Genomic DNA, 12,681 nt, shown 5'->3' on the forward strand with positions numbered 1-12,681 from the left:
ATTAAAACTGCCAAGTCTGAATGGCCGTTTTCAGAGATCACTACATGGTGCAGAATCCATTTATCTCTCCTAAATAAATTGTTGTTGACCACCAGAATGTGTTGGGCTAAACCATTCATGGATAGTTTCTAACTCCTCCTTAGGGCCATCAGAATGCATTTGCATTAACCTGGCCAGGACAAGGAGTATAGGTTGTTACCAAAGCTTTGACTTGAGGTGGATGTCCTGGTTCAAGTCTTGCCTCTAACATTTGTTTGAACTAGGACAAATAATTTAATCCTCCTCCCCTACCCCCATCAGTTTCCTCATTTGTAAAATTGGGAAAGGTTGGACTAGATGGCTTCTGAGTTTGCTTCCAGTTCTATATGATTCTATGAAATTAATTTCCTTTATCCAGAGAGTGAATCCTTAACTTAGACTATATATCTTTTCTAAATCAATCAAGCTAACCAACCCCTAATAGGTCCAAGATCCTCCAACAAGACCTAGGCTCCAAGATCTAATGAAATGAAGATCTAGTGAAATAAAGCTAAGAATGAACAAAGTTACTGTCTAAGTAAGTTGTCTAGAAAACCAATTCAGGGTCAGTCATGTAGCAAGAACTGGGGATAAAAATCAACACCTTATGTGCCATGTTGGTATCTACATAGCATCAAAAGACTTTGAGGATATTCCCCAGCACTTTGGGTGTATTCCCTATGCAACTTTTATAGGAAGATATGGACAAGATATGGACAATGACATTGGATGAGAAGTTGTGAATGTGTTACAATCTGCACTTATGGAGGAAGTGCTAGCATGGATAATCACAACTCTCTCTGTCTTTGTCTCTCTGTCTCTGTCTGTCTCTCTCTCTGTCTCTCCCCTCTCCCCCCCACTTTTGTCCAGTTCAGAGAAGGGTGGGGGTTGTCTGATGCCTACTCTCCCACCTTTTCCTACATGTTTGTATATGCTTTTTCCTCACTTGCCCTAATGATGAAAAAGAACAAGTACTCCCCTCCCCCTTTCTCTTTTCTACACTATGATTCAAAGGGCTGAGAAATGATAGGTAGTAGAGGAAGTAGATGACTTTTCTAGGAGTTTGTGAAGGGAACAAGAGAGATTGGATGATTGTTTGAGGTGATGTTAAGGTCAAATGAAGGTTTTCAAGCATCTATGAAATAAATGATTGTTCGCTTGACTAAGGGAATGGAAGAGTATTTCTCTATTTCCCTTAAGCCAGGAGTTCCAGCATCATACTTTATACCCTCAGATGTGACATAGATCTTGCTGAAGTCTATTGCAATGCAGCCTCTAGGCAGTGCCGTACAACATTCATTCAAGCTGGATTCCACAAGCCAACTCCTTCCTCCTTCCTTTTGCCCTCTCGTGTTTTTTGTGCATGCATGCGTGCGTGTCTGTGTTTTGTGTTTGTGTGTATGTGTGTGTGTGGTGGTGGTGGTGGTGCTGGAATTCAAATCTGATTTTATTGATATAGGAGATCACTTGGGAGGAAACTTCCTCTCCCAAGGATTTCACTAACTGTTCTGCAACTTATAGTCTTAGAGAGCTGCTTTAGTGACTTGACCATAGTCATAATCTTCAGGACTCTCAAGCCAGCTCTCTATCTAATATATTATTATACTACCATGAATTATTAAGGTAATTTGCATAAAGTCAGGTCACAGATCTTATTTGTATGGATTTGATTTGAAGGTATTACTGGATTCTGTGTGATGCTATGTCATACCAAGTCTTTCCCTTGACAATTCATTGCATTTGATTTTATTGGGGATAAGGGAAAACTCTCCTGTTTTGAAAATACATTTATTTGTGAAATTATCTTACCATTCACAAAGGGTCAATAACTTACCAACATATTAACAGTTTTTCTACTTTTCATTCTTGTGAAACCCCAAAGATTAAGAACGACCATGTGAACCCTGCCTGTTAATCTCTATATAGACATGGGAGAATTGACTCAGTACCTCCCCCCATTTGCACATGATTCTAGAATGAAAGAATATTAGAACTGGAAAAGACCTTTGAAGTCATCTAGTTTAATGCCCTCGCTTTTCAGAGGGGGAACCGAGGCCCAGAGAGAAGTCACTTTTCTATAGTTATACTGTTAGAAAGTGGCAGAGTGAAGACTTGAATCCAAATCTCCTGCCCCTCAGCTCAGGGGTCAGGGCTCTTTCATAGAATATCAGGGTTGCATAGAAAGTTAGAGATCATCAAGCCCAAGGCATACTTGAGGTGGAATCCTTTCTGCAATCTCCCTAACATGTAGTCATGAAGAACATGCTATATGAAACTAACTCCCTTTTCCCAAAGATGTCTAATTTCTTTAGGCTTAAATGATGAAAGCTTCAAGTGACCCAGCAGCACATCTCTATTAAGCCTACCGTCAATCTCCATTGGATTTATTTTTATTTTAATGCAGAGATCATGTTCCCTAAATTACATATCCAGTAAAGCCAGTGTATACTTTTTTCACTATGGCTTACTAATGTTCTTAAGCCTTGATGGGGCAGAAAATACAATTGCACAATTATTGTCTTCACCTAAAGGAATAAACCTGCTGGATGATAAAACATAAATTAACCAAAGAGATAAATTAGCAGCGAAGTGGAAGAATTCTTTCTTGCCAATAGTGTAGAAAGTAGCATTACTTTCTGACCATATTTATGCATCAAGTAGGTCAAAGAGTTGGGGTCTTAAATATTATAAATAGAGTATGTTAATTTGCAGGGGATTTTTTTTTTCAGGTCAGGCAAATGTCAAATTCTAAATCAGTATATATCTATATCTACAGATAGATATACACACATATAAACACATACACACATATTTATATATACATATATGTATTATATATTATATACATTACACACATATAGTTTGTGTGAAATATATGTAGAACCTGAGATACTCTTCTTCCCACTTCCATTACTTGAATTTGTGTAGCAGTTCATTCCGACAAGATTACTAGATTCAATGTACTCTGTAGATCTGCATCTATTTAAAATCATAGGTGACAACTCCCCTCCTGTCCAAAATGTTTACCTTTAATAGTCATCCAGACTGAGACGTGATTAATTCATATCAAAATTATTTAATGAATAAAATAGTAAGAAAATGATTAAAATCTAGCTACAAATTGATAGCAAAATCTTTTCCCTACAAACCTGGGACACACTCTCCTGAAAATTACATGGAAGAATGGACAAGCATGGGGAAGACAGATTGAGAGTCAATAACAGAGCAATGGTATCATACTCGAATAAAAAAATATTCTTGCGAGTAGCATGTTGACTTAGAATACCACAAATGAACGTTATTTGTGTTATATTGTATTTTTATTTATTTTGTTAAACATTTCCCAAACAGATTTTAATTTGATTTGACCAGCACTTGGGAGTTTTGCAGCTATGAGTTTGACATATCAGAAGTAGAGAATACATGTAGCAAGGGTGCCTGGAGGGAGGGGGTAGCTCATGCCTATGACTGCAGAGATGCAGATATCTTCTGGGGGTGTCATTGTGTGGTCCTACTGGGTCTGCTTTCCATTGTTCTGCAATATCTGCAGATACAAGGTGTGTAGTTTTTAGTCACTGCTAGAGGTGTCTCAGCTGGGCATTTGATTCTGGAGCTTCTCCCTGTTTTCAGTGTAACCACATTTCTCAAAGCTCATTGGTATAAGACTCCCTCCTCATTGGTGGAGACAGTGGCCTTGTCCTTTCAGGAGGGGCAGGCAGAGTTTGTGAGAGTGGGAGAGAGGGGAGCTCTTCAGTCTCTTCCAGTGTTTGGGTTTCTTCAAGATCATTCTGTAGTCATTTTGGGTGTTTCTGGCTTTCAGCTTTGAGAGAATGTAAATGATGCCAACCCCATTTTGGGTGGCTGAAGGAAAAGACCCTGAGAAGAAGCTGACATGACAGGAGCTGCCAGTCCATTTGTGTGTCTCATGAAGAGATCCAAAGAACTCTCCTCCCCAATTCTGCCTGCCCCTCTTACAGGTTTAGAGTGTTGATCTGTTCCAATGAGGAAAGAGTCCCATGTCAGCAGGCTTTGGGACTGGGGTTACACCAGCTTCTGGGTTGAACTGGAGTTCTTAGTAGGGAGTGCTTTTCCTTCCTAAGTGTGTACTGGAGCTAGCTGTAACTGACACTCTAGAGTTGATTGTTAAATTTCCATTGTAGACATTTATACCTCAGAAATTGGAAAATACTACAGATTGGGCCTTGATTTATTGCTTTGTTGATTGTCTAGACTGAAGAAAGTGATGGAGAACGTGTTAATAATGCATACTAACCTTGAGAGTGAGTCGTGCCATACAATTGGTTTGCCAGCTGCCCCCCTCCCTCTAGCTAGTTGTTAAACATTCCAGCAATCCCTACCTCCCCCAAAGCAAGATGAGGGTCTGGATTCCTGGAATTCATGGGAAAATTCAAAGTGGGAAGATCCAAAGCCCATACCCTATCAGGCTCCCTATGGCTCTTTTGGTTTAAACCCTGTGCTACAGTTCTTTTAGAATGAAGTCCTAACACTTTCAGTGGGGTCAAGGGGTGGGGAACCAATTACCTTCTTAAGGGGGGAAAGAAAAAAAACTTTCTTGCTTTATTTTCTCACCCCATAAGTAATGGTCAGTCTGTTTTTCAGTCTTAGCCAAAGGAAGCTTCTTTACCCTAAGCACCAAGCTCTTTGGAACACAGAGCAAAGCCACTTCCAACTAACTAAGGCCTTTAGCATTAATTTTATTTTTTTGCATTCTATTTTCTAGTCAGTGAGGCCTGAGTCTTTAATAACAATACCCCTTTTCTCCCTTTACTTTAGGGCCAGAAAATTTATATAATTCAATGCTTAATTGGTCCTAAGTTCTCAGGCTTATTTCTTGGGAGCTCTGCTATAGTAATCTCACTGAACTCTCTGTCTCTGACCCTCTTTTAGTAGCCTTTGAGGGCCCAATTGCCTTGGATATGCAAATTATTTTAGGAAGCACAAAAGCTAAGGCCAAGAGAAAAGGTCACTGTCTAGCTCAGACCTAGTGCAAATCCTGGCCTTTCCATGTAGATGCACTAGCATTCCATTCTTTGAACCCACTCCAATCACTTATTTCAAGGACAAGTAATTTTTTAGGTACTGGGATTCCCCCCACCCACTGTAATCTCCAAAAAAAAAAATAGTCTTAGAAACTTGGGGGGCAGCTAGGTGGCGCAGTGGATAGAACACTGGCCCTGGAGTCAAGAGGACCTGAGTTCAAATCCGGTCTCAGACCAGACACTTGACACTTACTAGCTGTGTGACCCTGGGCAAGTCACTTAACCCCAACTGTCTCGCAAAAAAAAGAAAAAAAAAAAGAAAATTGCCTGAGGTGCAAGGAGGTTAAGGTATTTTCCAACTGTTATACCATGAATGTTTAAGGCTGGCTTAATTCTATATATAATTTAGGCAATGTGGATTTGATTCTAGGTTCCATTCCATGTCTGCTATGCCATGATGTCCTAAATCCTTACATTTGTGAAATGAATTCTACTTTTTATAGTATTCTTTCACACACTGCATAATAATAATGATAAAACTAACATATATGACATTTTATAGCTTACAAAGGGTATTCCTCATAACAACTTTGTAAAGTAAGTAATTCAAATGATTACACCCATTTAATAGATGGGGAAACCAAGACTCAGAAATGAAATTCTTTTTCAATGTCCCATAGCTAGGAAATATTGGATTGTGTTTTCTTTTTATTTATTCTTTTATGTCACAACACCCTTTGAGATAGGGAAGCTATTATTTTCTGTATTTTGTAGATGAGGCATCTGAGATGGACAAAGGTTAACTCACTTGCCCAAGGCCACATAACTGATTTAGTGTCAATACCATAACTATAACTAATTCTTGTTCCCTCCCTTCAGAGATAGTGGGATATAGAGGCAGAGGCAGAGGAAAGATGGCTGTATCTGGAGCTGAGGACCTGAGTTCCAATTCCAGTTCTACTATTTACTGCCTATGTGAGGTTTAGAGGTGCTGGGACCCCAGAATCATGACACATGGGTCCTGCCTGAATGAATTTGACCCAAGCCTTCTTTTAGCCAAAGACAAGGTTTATTAGAACATCAATGGGGGGGGGGGGGGATGAGATTTAAGGAATCTGCCATATTGGCCAGACTCTTAAGGAATCTAAGCAATCTTATTGCTAATGCAAGGGGGCTAGATCTTAAGAATCTCAGGCAGAGGACTTTATATACAGAAAGACTGTGGGAGGGATCTAGGAGTGGCCAAGAAGTCTGGGGTGAAAGCCAGGAACCTGGTCAAGGGAGAATGGAACCTAGATAGGATTAAGGGTGGGAAGTGTGGGGTGGGGGGGGGGAGAAGGAGGTAGGACAATGGAGGGCTAGGCTAGGTTAAGGGTAATAGAGAATTGGGAGATTGGATTTAGGTGATAATGAAAGGCCAGTTGATAGGATTATAGCCTCAGGTGAATGACAGAGATTTGGCCATGTGAGAAAGCTCCAGGGCTTTTCCTTTCTGGGGTTCAGATTCCAAAAATATGTTTTTTTCCTTTTAAGGGTTCAGATCCCATCCCCATCAATGAGATCCCAGTGGCCCTTGGCAATTCAGGCAAGGAAAGCCACTTGTTCTGGCTATTTTGCTCTTTATGCCATGAATCACAATGGAAAGGGCCAAGGACATCAAAGGCCTAGATCCTGCTTGACCCAGGTTCCCCCATAAACCAAGATCTCCAATGGAGGGACCTAAGGTGTGATTCAGCTCACCCTAATCATGAGTAAACATCCTAAGAGTAGGAATACAAGGACATTATTGAAATTCTTACATTACAAGGAATATTTAAGGAAGTTGCAGTCCATAGTACATCTGGTATTAACAATTTCTGTCATTATATTAAAAATCATATTAACAATTTTGTCAAAAGATAGTATAGTATGGTAAAAAGTATACTAGATTAGGAAACAGAGGGCCTGGGTTCAAATTGTGATTTTGTTCCTTACCACCTGTGTAGCCTTGGGTGTGTCAAGGCTCATTCTGTTGGAAGGGACATTAGAGATCCCCTATTTCAACTCGCTGTTTTACTTATGAGAAAACTGAGAGCCAGAGAAGGGAAGTAGAGATGTGGGTTCAAGTCTTGGCTTTGCTACTTAACTAGCTTTGTGACTTCATACAAGTAACTTCTGTTCCTCAGTCTCCTCATCTATAATATCGAATGGCTGGACTAAATGATTTCTTCTGTTCCTTTCAGTTCTAAATCTGCCAATCTATGAACTCCCTCATTCACCTCAAACAACCTACCCCAGCAGACATTGCTTCAGCCTCTCCATTTTTTCTCTATTTTCACACTCCCATAGACAAAGGTTTTACTTTTCACACGTCATTCAGCACAGTGGCCTGTTTTAATTCTGTGATGTCAGTCACATTTACCTTTAACCCTCAGAAATGAAGAAAGAGAAATATATCTGGGGCTGCCTAAAGAGCTTAGCATGAGAGGCTTGAATTTTACTTTCCTTACACTCCCACCACCAGTAGCTTCACCAAGCTGTCATTTCAAATGTTTCACACATTTTTCACGTGAAAGTTAGAGCAGTGGGGTGCACATGTGCTGTGTGGGTGGCAAGGGGGTTGTATGTGAATTGCCTACTCTTTTGCACAGCCCTTGTGGTCAACAGAGAAGGCTGCTAATTATTGGCTTTGGAGCATAAGGGAATCAGGGCTCCTTTCCCCAGCTTTCCCATGGGTAGTGTTCCAAACTTTAATGAGGCTTTTGTCCTTTGCTTTCCTCCAGTGCCTGGGGTCTCCTAATTCAAGTGGACAATTCACTTTGCTCTCTCCTCCCCCTCCCCCCATCTGGGTTTTTGTCTTGCCTCTGTCATTCAATCACTGAGTGATCTTGGAAAAGTCACTTACCCTCTTTGCATTTCAGTATTCTTCTTTGTCAAATTAGGAGTATAAAACAAGTAATCTTGACAAGGACCTTTGCATCTCTAACATTCATTGTTCTAAAGTTGCTTCTAGTTCTGACATTCTATGTTCTTTGGTCCCTTCTTAATATTCTTTATTCTGAAGTGCCTTTCATCTTTGACCTTCCATGTTCTAAGCTCCCTTTTATCTCTGACCTTCTAAATTCTGAGTTCCCTTACATCTTTAAACATCTTTGTTCTAAAGTCCCTTTTCAGCTCTGACAACCTATGTTCTAAGGTTTCTTTCAGGCTTGAAATGCTCTAAGGTCCCCTTTAGCTCTGACATTCTATGTTCTAAGGTCCCTTTTGGTCTTGACATTCTGTGTTCCAAGGTTCCTTTCAGCTCTGACATTCTATCTTATAACTATAGCAATGTGAAAGTGATCAGGTTTCAGCTACAGTACTGCAGGAAGGAGGGGGAGAAGTTGCTGAATATTGTTCTGAAGCTATTATGTCAGGGAAGGGGGGAGGTCTCTGCAGTGAACCAGGTATCCCTGGAGCTGGGGCTAAAGAAGAGATCTCCATGGGACCAAGATTGTCTGCCATCTTTCTGCAGACTGTTCCCTCTTACCATGCCACATAGATCCAAAATAGGTTAGATCTACAGAGCTCTGGACATGGGAACAGGAGACTGAAAAAAGCAAGAGTTATTCCACAAACTAAGCTCTTCTATTGAAAAAAAAATCTATTAAACATAGGAGAACCAGTGGTTTAACAATATTGGACCTAGCTCTGATGGGGTGCTTGGGTGGTTGTACTGGGACCCTAATTCCTTGACCATGTTTCTCCCTAGCCTCAGAAACACTATCCCTGGTAGTTTCTCCCCAGGCCAAGGACACTGTGACTGGCAATTACTCATGAATGGGACCAGCAAGACCCTTATCTCTCTCCCTGGTGCAGTTACAAACAGCACCTGAAGGAGTTATTAGTTTGAACTGGCTTTGCACTGGGTCATAAAGATATTCTTACCCACTGGACTATCTATATTACCACCCTATCTCATTATCTACAACCTGGACTTCTCATTATCTGTATTCTAGATCTAAGACATATGTACCTCCCTACAGCTATCTTTTTTTTTTTTAAATTAGGCAGTTGGGGTTAAGTGACTTGCCCAGGGTCACACAGCTAGTAAGTGTCAAGTGTTGGGTCTGAGGCCGGATTTGAACTCAGGTCCTCCTGACTTCAGGGCCGGTGCTCTATCCACTGCGCCACCTAGTTGCCCCTATCCCTACAGCTATCTTGTAAAACAAGGCATTAACTGGTGGCAGACTGAACAACTCTCGGTTACCCCTGACCTCTAGTTAACTTAGTGACTGAGGTAGCAGGCCTAAAACCACACCTCCACGTGGCCTCCCTTGTGGGCTTTTCCTGCTGAACTCTGGGTAAAATGCCTGAGCAGTAGATAGAAGAAGTGCATGTTCCTTTAAGAACTGACCGCTCCTTAACCACTCCCTGATCCCTCCCTGAATCACCTAGTTAGCATATTCGGCACATGTTTCATTATATTTTATCCTGTATAAACTTTAACTTACCCCTCTAAAGTCTCAGGTTCCTTAAGAATCCTTGCCCGCTGAAAAGCGCAACAATAAACTTTTTGCCAACTTGATTTCAAGAATGCTTGAGTCTGTGAAGTCATTCCAGACACCCCATCTTGTACTCTAGTCTTTGAGGGGTCTCAACCTCTCAGACCACAACAACCCTACAGAGAATAAATTTTCTGCCATTCAGATATTGTAGGCTGGACAGAAAAAGGATGAGCTCTGACCTCTGCCCTCTGTTCTTATGTGTCATCTTGATGATGCAAACAAGTTATTTAAGCAGGAGTCCAATGTAGTTTTATTGGAGAGGCAGAATGACGTAGGAGATTAGACTTAGTCAAAGTCATGAGGACCCTGCGTTTGAATCCTATCTGTCATACTTAATAACTGTGGCTAGTGGGCACATCATTTAACTTTGTTTAGCCTCAGTACCCTCATCTATAAAATGAAGATAATGATACTTGTACTATCCATTTCATACGGTTGTTGTGAAGATCAAATGAGATTGTATATGCAGCATATTTTACAAATGTTAAAGCCCTATGCCAATTGTTTTTGCTTCCAATAGAATGAGCATTATTCTTGAGTTTAGAATCCTGGCTCTGACAGTTCCTGGCTGTGGGACCATGAGTGAGCCTCATTTTTTTCATTTGTAAAATGAGGATGATAATATACTGCCTACTTCATTGCATTGTTGTTGGAGAAATGCTTTGTCAATATTAAAGGTCTATGGAAGTGAGTCAGCCAAGTATAGTTCAAGGAAGCTTAGAATACATGACAGATTCATCAGAGAGAAAGCAAAGTAAGCCAGAGTTCTTGATGGGAAATACAACAAGAGGGACTGTTAGGGACAATACAAACAGGTCAGGTTTACCAAAACCAGTAAAATCTGGTGGATTTTTATGGGGTTCTTATCTGGGTTGAGCAAGACCAGGCCTTGCAGGTTAGGAGCAAGGACCCTGGACTTGAGGGCTGGTGCTGATTCATGCAACAGATGAGGAGTATTTGGGAGAGATGCAGTGGGAATTGGTGGCTAGTTGATATTCAAACTCTGTCAGCCAAGGGTCTTTCAGCTATTGCTGCTGGGCTTATTTTGACAAAGTGACTCAGGGTATTTGAGCTTCCCTGGGGCTTTCTCATTGGGTGGGGAAGTTACCAGAATCCTTAGGAGTGGTCAAATTTCAGTGAGAGGTTGCATTCTGTAGTGGAAAGAACAAAGGTATTGGATTCAGAAGACCATATAGGCATGCTCATGCAGTCTAGAACAGTTGGCAGCCTTTGGGGAGGTGTTGGTGATGCAGAAGTAGTGCTGCATAATGAAAAGACGCTAGATTTATAGTTGGAGGAGCTGTGTTAAAATCCAGACTCTGCCCCTAATTGTCAGTGTAACATTTTAAGTAAGTCACAAACTCTCCCCGAGCCTTAGTTTCCTCATCTATTAAACAAGGGTTTTGGAGAAGATAACTTCTGGGTCTAAAAATCTAATAACACACATATAAATCACTAACAACAATAAAAATGTGTGAGGAGTTATCACTCTATGGATTGCAGTTTCCCCATTTATCCGATAAAGAGGTTTTACATGGTGATTTTAAAGGTGTGCTGTTTAGTCATTTCAGTCATGTCTGACTCTTTGTGACCCCATTTGGGGTTTTCTTGGCAAAGATACTGGAATGGTTTGCCCTTTCCCTGTCCAGCTCATTTTACAGATAAGAAACTGAGGCAAATAGGGTTAAGTGACTTGCCCAGGGCCACACAGCTAATAAGTATCTGGTGCCAGATTTGAACTCAGGAAGATGAACACTGACTCTAGGCCTGGCACTCTATCCACTGCACCACCTAGATGCCCTTTAAAGGTGTATTGAAGTGTTAATATTTTGTGATTTTAATTTGATTTTGTCAGGTATCAAAAGAAGGATACTCTCTAAAATAATTGGGTACTTTTTTTTTTGAATGGATTTTGATGTAATCTGTAATCAGAAGAAATGAAAGGAGGGATTAGTGTATTGAAAAGGGTCTCCTTGGAAAAGATTTAGGGCTATGCATTCCAGCATTGTCTGGAGCAGGGATCCTCCCATAGAAGTTTCTCCCTACTGGCATTTACTTTGCATGTACTAATGTAGCAGCTTTCTGAGCTTAATTTGGTGTCTTAGGTAACCACTAGATGGCACAGTGGGTGTATACAACCTGCTCCTCTTAAGCTATTAGCAGGATCCATGTGTATGTGGATTGTAAGTCATCCCTTGACTCTATCCTCTGGTTTTGCTTTTTTTTTTTTTTTTAATCATCTAGAGGTTTATCATCTACTAGATGGCGCAATGGATAGAGTGCCAGGCCTGGAGTCAAGAAGTCTCATCTTCCTGAGTTTAAATTTAGTCTCAGACACTTACTAGGTATGTGACCCTGGGCATGTCACTTAACCCTGTTTGCTTGTTTCCTCATCTGTAAAATGAGCTGGAGAAGGAAATGGCAAACCACTCCAGTACTTTTGCCAAGAAAACCCCACGACGACAACAACAGCAACAAAAATATATACATATATCTTTTGGCTCTCACCCACCTGCTTACCACACCCTTTGCAACTGTCAATCTTTGATCTATGTGCAAAATGGTCATTATATTAACAAGCAGTTTAATTGGATTAAACAAAAAGTGACAAAACCAGAAACATTATTCCCATATAACCTACACCATAACAGACTATAGTTTCCATTGAAATAATAGATCTAGTCCCTTCCTAAAGTATAAACTCCTTTAAGTTGGAGTCTCTCTCATCACTACCAACCACAGCATGAGGGTCTCTCAGTGATGAGAGCTAGCCTAGATGTTCTATATCTTATTTTAGACTTTACATTGCCCTGTGAAAAAGCACCAGATATGTATGATTAACCCAGGGTAGTCTGTCCAGTACTTAGCACAGTGCCTAGCACATAGTAGATGCTTTATGTATGTTTATTGACCGTCTACAGTGAGATTAGTGTGCCTGCTGTGGAAGCTTTCAGTGATTTTCATAGTTGAGGCAGTATAGGAATAAAGGAACCCAGGAATGTTCCCCAGAGTCTTAGAACCTCTGATTTTATCTGTTTTTCACATCATGATCCTTGAGGGCAGGGATGGTTTCTTCCTTCCTTCCTTCCCTCCTTCCTTCCTTCCTTCCTTCCTTCCTTCCTTCCTTCCTTCCTTCC

Source organism: Vombatus ursinus, unplaced genomic scaffold, assembly GCF_900497805.2.
Source record: "Vombatus ursinus unplaced genomic scaffold, bare-nosed wombat genome assembly UNPS02014863.1, whole genome shotgun sequence".
Classification (NCBI taxonomy): domain Eukaryota; kingdom Metazoa; phylum Chordata; class Mammalia; order Diprotodontia; family Vombatidae; genus Vombatus; species Vombatus ursinus.